Below are 7,886 nucleotides of genomic sequence, written 5' to 3' on the forward strand. Positions count from 1 at the left end.
ATCTCGCGTAGTCTCTCTTTCGCACCTTTCGCAGGTAAGTGGCTCTGCCATGCACGCAACCCGCACTCGTATTCTAAACAAAGGTCTGACCTTTTCTAGAAACGATGACGCACGTGACCTACCGCACACCCCGTAATGTCGACCTCACGCTAAAAAATTTTAAGCGACCCTTTGACCACGTCTGGATAAGGTAGCATCCCGTCGTCTTAACTTTATTCTGTAATGGAGTACAAAGCGTGTCTCGTTACGCGTGTAGTCAGTCTCACATATTTGCCGCCGACATAGGTTCCGTTTTTTTAGGAGCAAGAGACGTCTGTGTCGTCGTCCTAAGCTTCATGTAGCGCCAGTAGCTCGCCCTGTGAACGTCGAGAACACCATCCAACGTGATTCACTCTTGCTGTAGACTATGACTGTCTCGTGTCAGTAATACTCTAATATGCAGAGAAGACCGAAGATGAGAAAGTGGTGCGTCATTTTGGATCGTTGCCTCTGTCGGCGTTCGTCGCAAGGAGACACCTCAGTTAATCGCCGCCGTTAGCTCAAAAACTAACGGAAGGGTGTTATTGAAGTCGCGGGTCAACAGTAACAGACTGATCCAGCACAAGTAACGATTCTAATAATTGGGCTACTCTGCATGAGATCTCGGCACACAGCATGCTTCGCAAGGTAATATTTTTGTTAACAGATCGCGACGATTCATATAGGTCACGTGACACTTTCGAAGTAGTATACCTAGACATACATGGAACTCTTTAACGATCAGGGACTCAAGTATGAAAAGTGACTTTATCACACGTCTATAAGTAACGTCGAGTGTCAGCTCCTTGATAGACAACTAGGCTCTTATCGCAGCTCTCTACTCGAGCTGGAAGCGGACATGACACCTGCTCTCGTTAGTTGAACTAGTGGTGACTGGAAGAAGTGTCCGTGAACTACGTCGCTGACAGTCCTATTGCCATCTGGACTTGGCGAGGTGCTGCGACTTGTCAAAACCGACATCGTGATGCTACCGTATGTGTCGAGATCATAAGTGCTGGTTAAATCTACTGTCGGTAATGATAGTTTGAGTAACAAGCGTTATCTCAAATTCACTACCGACGCGGTAGATACTACCCTCTCGCATGTATCGGGTAGGCCGTCGTAATAGAATACCGCGCGCCGTTCCGTGTGACACGTTCCAGAGCATTTCACTCCGACCGGAGTGGTAGCGCTGTATAGGTGGAGTAGAACGGTAGGAGTAGCTGTGGGAACGCGGACGAACTACGAGGAACACTTGCGGAAGTTGTTTCAATATAGTTCGGGCCAACAGGCAGTGTGTACGTCAGTGAAAATGCAACGATTCAGGTATCGAAAACTCTACTGCTTACTGAAGGTAAGTCGAGACAACGATTATTCGCAGCATGCACACAGGCTAGGGGGATATTAGGACATATGTTCGACTAGCGTCTGTAGGATAAGCAAGTTCCTTGATATGACGTAGCTAGGTTACGTGTCAAGTGGGTGGTCTATTTGAAGAACAACAATCGTGAGGTATATATGACGCGGGCATACTGTGTATTCGACGCGTAGCTATCAAAACGGAGGTCAGCGAGGAAAGGTCACTATCCGTAATAAAAGAACAATAGGTTGAGGAAACCGTTTACAGAAAGATAGACCGTTGTGAACGACTTTTAATTTCTTCTATCTACTATATTTCAGCTACGAATCTATACTGTGATTACGAGGCTCAAATATCTGACCCGATTTTTTTATAAATTTATGGCCATTCATAATGACATTACTGATTCCACGATCATACATATCCGTTACGTAGAAAAGATGCGTGGTCCGTCGTCATATTGTCGATTGTACATGTTTTGCTCACCTTTATCTACGCTCAGGTGGGTGGTGGTGGTGTGTGTGTTGTGTGCGTGTGTGTGGTGTGTTGTGTGTGTGGTGTGCGTGATGGTGTGTGTTTGTCGTGTGTGTCGTCTGTGTTGTGTGTGTGTCTGTGTTATGTGTGTGTGTGTGTGTGTTTTATGGTGTCATGTTAATGCACGCGACCAGCGGATTGTACCTCATGTCGGAGTCGCACCAGGGCATAGATGACATGAATTGCTTTCAGAGATACGCTTTGCTAATCTGAATGGAAACAGTAACCAGACAACTGTCCCTATAACGACTGTGAAAAGATTTACGCCGCTGATAGGTGTACGCTCTAACGTACCTCGACACTTTGGTCCCGTGCGTTAGTAGTTTATTGTTGTAAGTAAATCGCCAAGACTCCGAACCAGCCGCAGTTCGGTCGACGCATGCCCATACGTGCGAGACCGTCCGCCATTCTGGTCTCTCAATTTCTTTCAGGAGATAGTCTCGCTTGCATCTGAAGATGGAACGCAGTCACCCTTCGAACAACTGTCCCTAACGGACGGAGAGACTGAAATGTCTCAGACAGACATGAGTGGTATACAGTCTCTAACGTACAGAAGTGTTGTATGAGAGCTCGGTGCTCAGAGAATTGACAGAAGCCCCAAGGTCTTAGTATGTGTTGCTTTTCTCGTATTGCGCCGCTACGCGACGCGCAGCACTGTCAAGCTCGAGTGCGAAGAGTATCATTCGAGTAAGATATTAAGAGCGCCGGCCGTCTAGAGAGCTGATTGAATCACAATCGCACCCCACCGGTTCAAGGTTGTGGGACGTGCGGCAAGGGTGGATTATATCTGCCTAATGTCGAAAAATCCGCGCTAATCGTTAATAGCATGTAGTGTCCACCGCGTTGGTAGATCAGGCGTCTTCCGCTGTTAACGACGAATTCAGCCCCAGTTCTACCTTCAAGCCAACACACCCACCGTTTAGGATTCGAAAGTTTTCCATCTGGGTCATGGCGCACAAAGTAGGTCAGACCCGTTTGGAATCTCCGTTTTGGGCACGACGCTAGGTTCGTAATTTTTTTCCTCTTTACTTTATAGCAAGCCCGTCACCTTCATTTTTTTTTATTATATCCCCTTTCATTTGACATGTCAAGTGTTTCATCGCGCTTCCACTTCTTATCCCCTGTGTTCTCCTAACTCGTATAGTTATCGACACAAAAATCGTCAATACCTTTTCGGACTATCGAGAGTAGTTATTCGGACAGACAGACTTCAACTTCAACAACTGGCTCAGTCACAACTAGTAACCAGACCTAGTCGGTCTCCCCCGTGACCTACGTCGTCTTTTGCACTTACTGAGTTCGGCCGAATCGTGAAGCAAAAACAAAACATGCACAATATTTACTATACGAAACTTAATACGATTTACTTGTCTTCTTCTTACCGACTAACCCCTATCTCATTTGTCTTGTCCTCCCATACATCTTGCCACACCACAAACGATTCGTAAGGTAAAAGCGTTCTCTCTGTTTGGTCTTTTAAACTAGTACCTTATATTGTGTATACACGTCCGACAAACTCCAAACACCCCGTCCTTGTACCGTATGTGCCATGTTCCAAGTAGTGCAGTCCTGTTGTCGTCCGAAGTGTGTGTGTAGTGTGTCGTGGTGTGGTGTTGGACTGAAAATGGCTGAGCCGTAAGCTATTCCTTGAGGCATAATCCTTTTCGTATTTTTGATAAAGCTTCTTCTTTGTCCACTCAATACATTCAAACTTCTTGTGCTTGGAACTTGAATTAAATAAAAGAAAGTAACAAAAAGAAAAATATATTGCACACCTTGTCATTTCATAATGTTATAGATTTCATTATAGTGAGCTCTAGCTCTATTGTATTTAATATATATATAGGCCTAGACTTATAAATATTTACAGTATCTCTACTATAATTGACCAGACTTTGATCCTTTGTCTGCTTTAAATAAGTTTATAAGTTGTTAGTAGCCTTAAGGGCCTACACAGTTGTTATGCTATACCACATTGCCCTTCACTGGATGTATAATGAGCTGCACTAAACTACATTTTAGCATTTAAAATAACTAGCCATTATTTTGCGGTTATTTTGGTGAAAGTAACTAAAAAAGTAACTAAAGTAGTGTAACTCATTACATTTCAGAGACAGTAATATTGTAATGTAACTTATTACTTTCAAAAGAGAGTAATAAGTAATATGTAATATATTACATTTTGGAAGTAACTTGCCCAACACTGTAAACAGGGCAACTGTGACCGGTTGCTTGCCAAATAGTGAGCCCACATTTATCTGTACTGCTAAGCCTTCTATTGGCTACCTAGCTTACTTCGTCTCCTTCATCAGCCAGCATCCTTGGTGTCTGTTATTCACTGAGTTGATTCTCGCTAAGTAGCCAATATAAGGCTTAGTCATCTTGCCAAATAGTGAGCCTGTGTTGAAGTATGAAAACTATGTTAGAACTGGTTTATAAATGGTTCTTAATCATTAATAAAGTGCTTACAACCTAATTAATAAGGGTAATCTTATTGTAAAGTGGAACCGAGTTTTCTTTATGAAGCAACTTTTTTTTCATAAATATTTTCAGTCTTGGGTACAAAACTGGGCCTTGATGAAGTTCCTCTCATCCTATGGTCTTGAAGAATTGCTAAAATACACAGCCTAATATTGATGCACTTCCTCTGAAAATAGGCCATCCTGCCTAGGCTGTGTGATACCAAAGTCTCCTTGAACAATTTATCAATTAAAAAAGCAACCCAAATGAGAAAAAAACCAGCTGCTCATTGTACATATTTTATTTGCACAATGTCTGCTAACATCAAATATGGGAGCGGGAAGAAATCATTTAAACTTTAATTTAATGAGACCAAGAATCTAAATTTGATTCTGAAAAGCTGTTTATGCTAAATGTCATTTTTGGCTTTTTGCATGGTTAATATATAGTTGATTATTTATAGCATTATGAGCACTATATGGACAATATATATAAATTGAGGACGCTGAATACTTTTCTGACCTTTACAGAACTCAAAAGGGCAATTTAAAGTGGCCATATTTTAACTCTTTGTGGGCCAATCTTTTCCAATTTTGACTCTAATGGTTGGGTTTTAGCTTAGATTCTGAACAGCAAGAAAATGCATTTTAAAGTGCTGTACTGCTGGATAACTGCCATTGTCCATGAAGGAGCCAAGTCTAAAAGTTCTTTAAATGTAATACATTGTCAGAGTGTTGTATTTGCTTTACAGGAAGCCAATGGAGTCAGGCCAAGGTGGTTGAGAGAAAGAAAAAAGAAAAAAGGTGACCTTTGGCTAAGGCTGGCAAGGAGACGGTTCTGCAAGCTGATTTGGAGTAAAAAGGAAAATCCAAAGAAATAAAGGGTTTATTTTTTCACAATAACGCTGAGTTGTAAGAAACAGTATTTTTTTGACATGTGGTTCAAAGCCAGGTCACAAAAGAAAACTAACACCATAGTTTCTGGCACCAGGGTCTGACAACCCAGCAGGGTGCCAAGAAAACTCCCTGCAGCTCTTGTAAAGTTTTGAACAATAAAATGTCAGTTTGGATTTGAAAACAGTGCTATGCCATCCAACACACATAATACTTAGGTCTACTAGAGATGCAATTCAGTGAGATCAAAATACATGATACATTTAAACCTAAGCAAATTAGCATTTCATCAAATTAACTGCATAAAAACGTTAATAAAAGGACGAAAATAATATTCCAAAATAGTGCTTCTGGTCAGTTTGCAGCACCTTAAGCATCTGAGGAATGGCCCTGACTTATTGGTATTTACACCAGGAAACCATTACAACGTCATGGTAAATGTTTGTATTAAATGGAGGCGTGTGGCGCAGTGGATAGAGCCTTGGTGTTGGGGTCAGGTGGTCACAGGTTCAAACCCCACTGCAGTCATTGTGTCCCTGAGACACTTCACCCCAAATTGCTCCTTTGGGGATTGCCCACAGTATTGAGTTAAGCTGGTAACAATAACAAATTATAATAAGTGAATAAAGAAAGTACTCCTTATTAGAAAGCACAATTTGTTTGTATTCCAATTCTGGTTATAATCTACATTGCAGACAAATACAGTTTTTCCCTGTTCCTTTTAATAAAGACTTTTGGACTTATTTAGAAAAATCCAACCAAATATTCACCTTTCTTTCCTGGAAGTTCTTGCCATTTTCATTACACAGAAATCACCTTCTCTCAATAGCTGTTAGCCTTATGAATATCAATAACTCATCCAAGTGACACACAAGAGCAGTGTTTTTTCTTGGCGTGTACAGGAGAATTGCTTTTAGTGTAAGTATCAGCCTCCATTTCATTCTCTCCAACACATTGTACGTGATAGGCTAAGGGGCGGGACAAAGCATTTGACCAAGACTGGGCTCAGGTTTCAGACAGAGGGTGAAAAGATATAATCCAATCCTGAAGATTTAGACCCACAGTTTAAAAAATGTCTGGGCTTTTTTTACTACACGTGCATTTAATGCTTTACTGCCCATCACTGCCGTGTTAAAGTGGGGAACAAATGTTTTGTTTTGTCACTCTGTAAAACCATCTATACAAGAAACACATGGTGAATGGGAAACATAAAGCGCTATAAAAACCAGGGTGACACTTATGAATGATGTAAATGACTGTATAAATCCTCAGTGTGCACTGCGAGAGAAACGGCTCCGACATAATGATTTCTCTTGGTTTTGGTGCATAGATAAGAGAAGAAAAAAGCAGAGGCGATGCAGCAGAATCAGGTCATCGGAGGGATTTAGCAGCAGTTCTCAGAGGCCTCCAGTCTGACATTTGGTGGATGTGCTTGGCTGAGGAGTCAATGGTGCAAAGCTTCCATCTGCGGGCTTATGGCATGAAATGATAGACTAATTGTAGCAATATATAACAGTGGTCTGGCATACTGGTTAGTATGTTTATTTCTCATAATGTGGCATTTTAACAGGTTGTCTCCCCGCTCGCTCACACACACATGCTTTCACACATGCTGAATAGGTGTGTGTGAGCTCAGTCTCTCTGCCAGGGGTGATGGAGCAGATTGAAAGAGCATGTTCGCAGTAAGCTAGTTAAATGTGGAAATGCATGTTCTGCACTCTGTTGTGTCCTTCAGTCAGCACTGTCACAATTTTTCACACCAAAAAAAAGTCTCTCTCTCCAGTGAGCTCAGGTGTTGTGTGGCAAAGAAAATCCTGTTACCTTTCACTAATTTGCTGTTAGCATTCATATGGTTTAATCCTACACCTTTTGATTACACATCTTTGTCCTCCTCCTTTCTGTCTGCATTGTGTAGCTGTGTCTCAATGTTGATTATTTCTGGAGTACACTGCATGTTCTGCACTTTGAACACTTGTGCAATTCTGACTGTGGTGTTGCCTCAAATCACACACTGCTGCTGTGCCTTTACCAGATGGGACAATCACCACTGTTAGCTAGCTATCGACGTCATTGTTCACGAGAATACAATATTACAGATGGCTCTATTACCAGTAGAATTAACAGTGGTCTTTTTCCCAACACTAGTTTTGAGGATCCTGCATTAAATATAGAAAAAAAAGACATGTACAACTTTTACTTGAATAGCTGTAGTGAATCTAACGTTACGTAGCAAAGATGAAGGTCATTGATACCTCCTTCACACCAACGCAACTCCGGTTCAAGCTCCGTGCTAGAGCTTTTCAGGTTCAGAACCGGTTCTTCGGTTTAGCTCCGGCTCTTTTCACACAGCCCAGAGTCCGACTGGTGCTGCGTCATTGCGTCATCGTTTGCGTCATGACGTAACCGTTTGCGTGCCTGCTTCATAAAGCCAAACCGNCATTTATCTGTAGGCTACTAAGCCTTATTAGAAATGGTAGTAACTCATTAATAAATGGGAATGTGTTTTACACTTTACAATAAGGCTCCCTTTTGGCAGCTGTTAGTAACTCGTAAATAAATGGTCATAAAGAGATGCCAAGAAACATCAAGATGGATGGGGGGGAATCAACTCAGTGAACAAC

General features: G+C 41.8%; 1 long non-coding RNA gene across 1 annotated transcript; it reads left to right on the plus strand.

The window, feature by feature from the left end:
* The first annotated feature begins 509 nt into the window (after nt 1–509).
* On the plus strand, nt 510–6,750 carry LOC104954153 (uncharacterized). Its single transcript, XR_799307.1, has 3 exons — nt 510–520; nt 557–559; nt 6,677–6,750. It is a non-coding gene; the product is annotated as an uncharacterized lncRNA (long non-coding RNA).
* Nucleotides 6,751–7,886: the final 1,136 nt, after the last annotated feature.

This window comes from Notothenia coriiceps, unplaced genomic scaffold (assembly GCF_000735185.1).
Source record: "Notothenia coriiceps isolate Sejong01 unplaced genomic scaffold, NC01 NC01_scaffold00022890, whole genome shotgun sequence".
Lineage (NCBI taxonomy): Eukaryota > Metazoa > Chordata > Actinopteri > Perciformes > Nototheniidae > Notothenia > Notothenia coriiceps.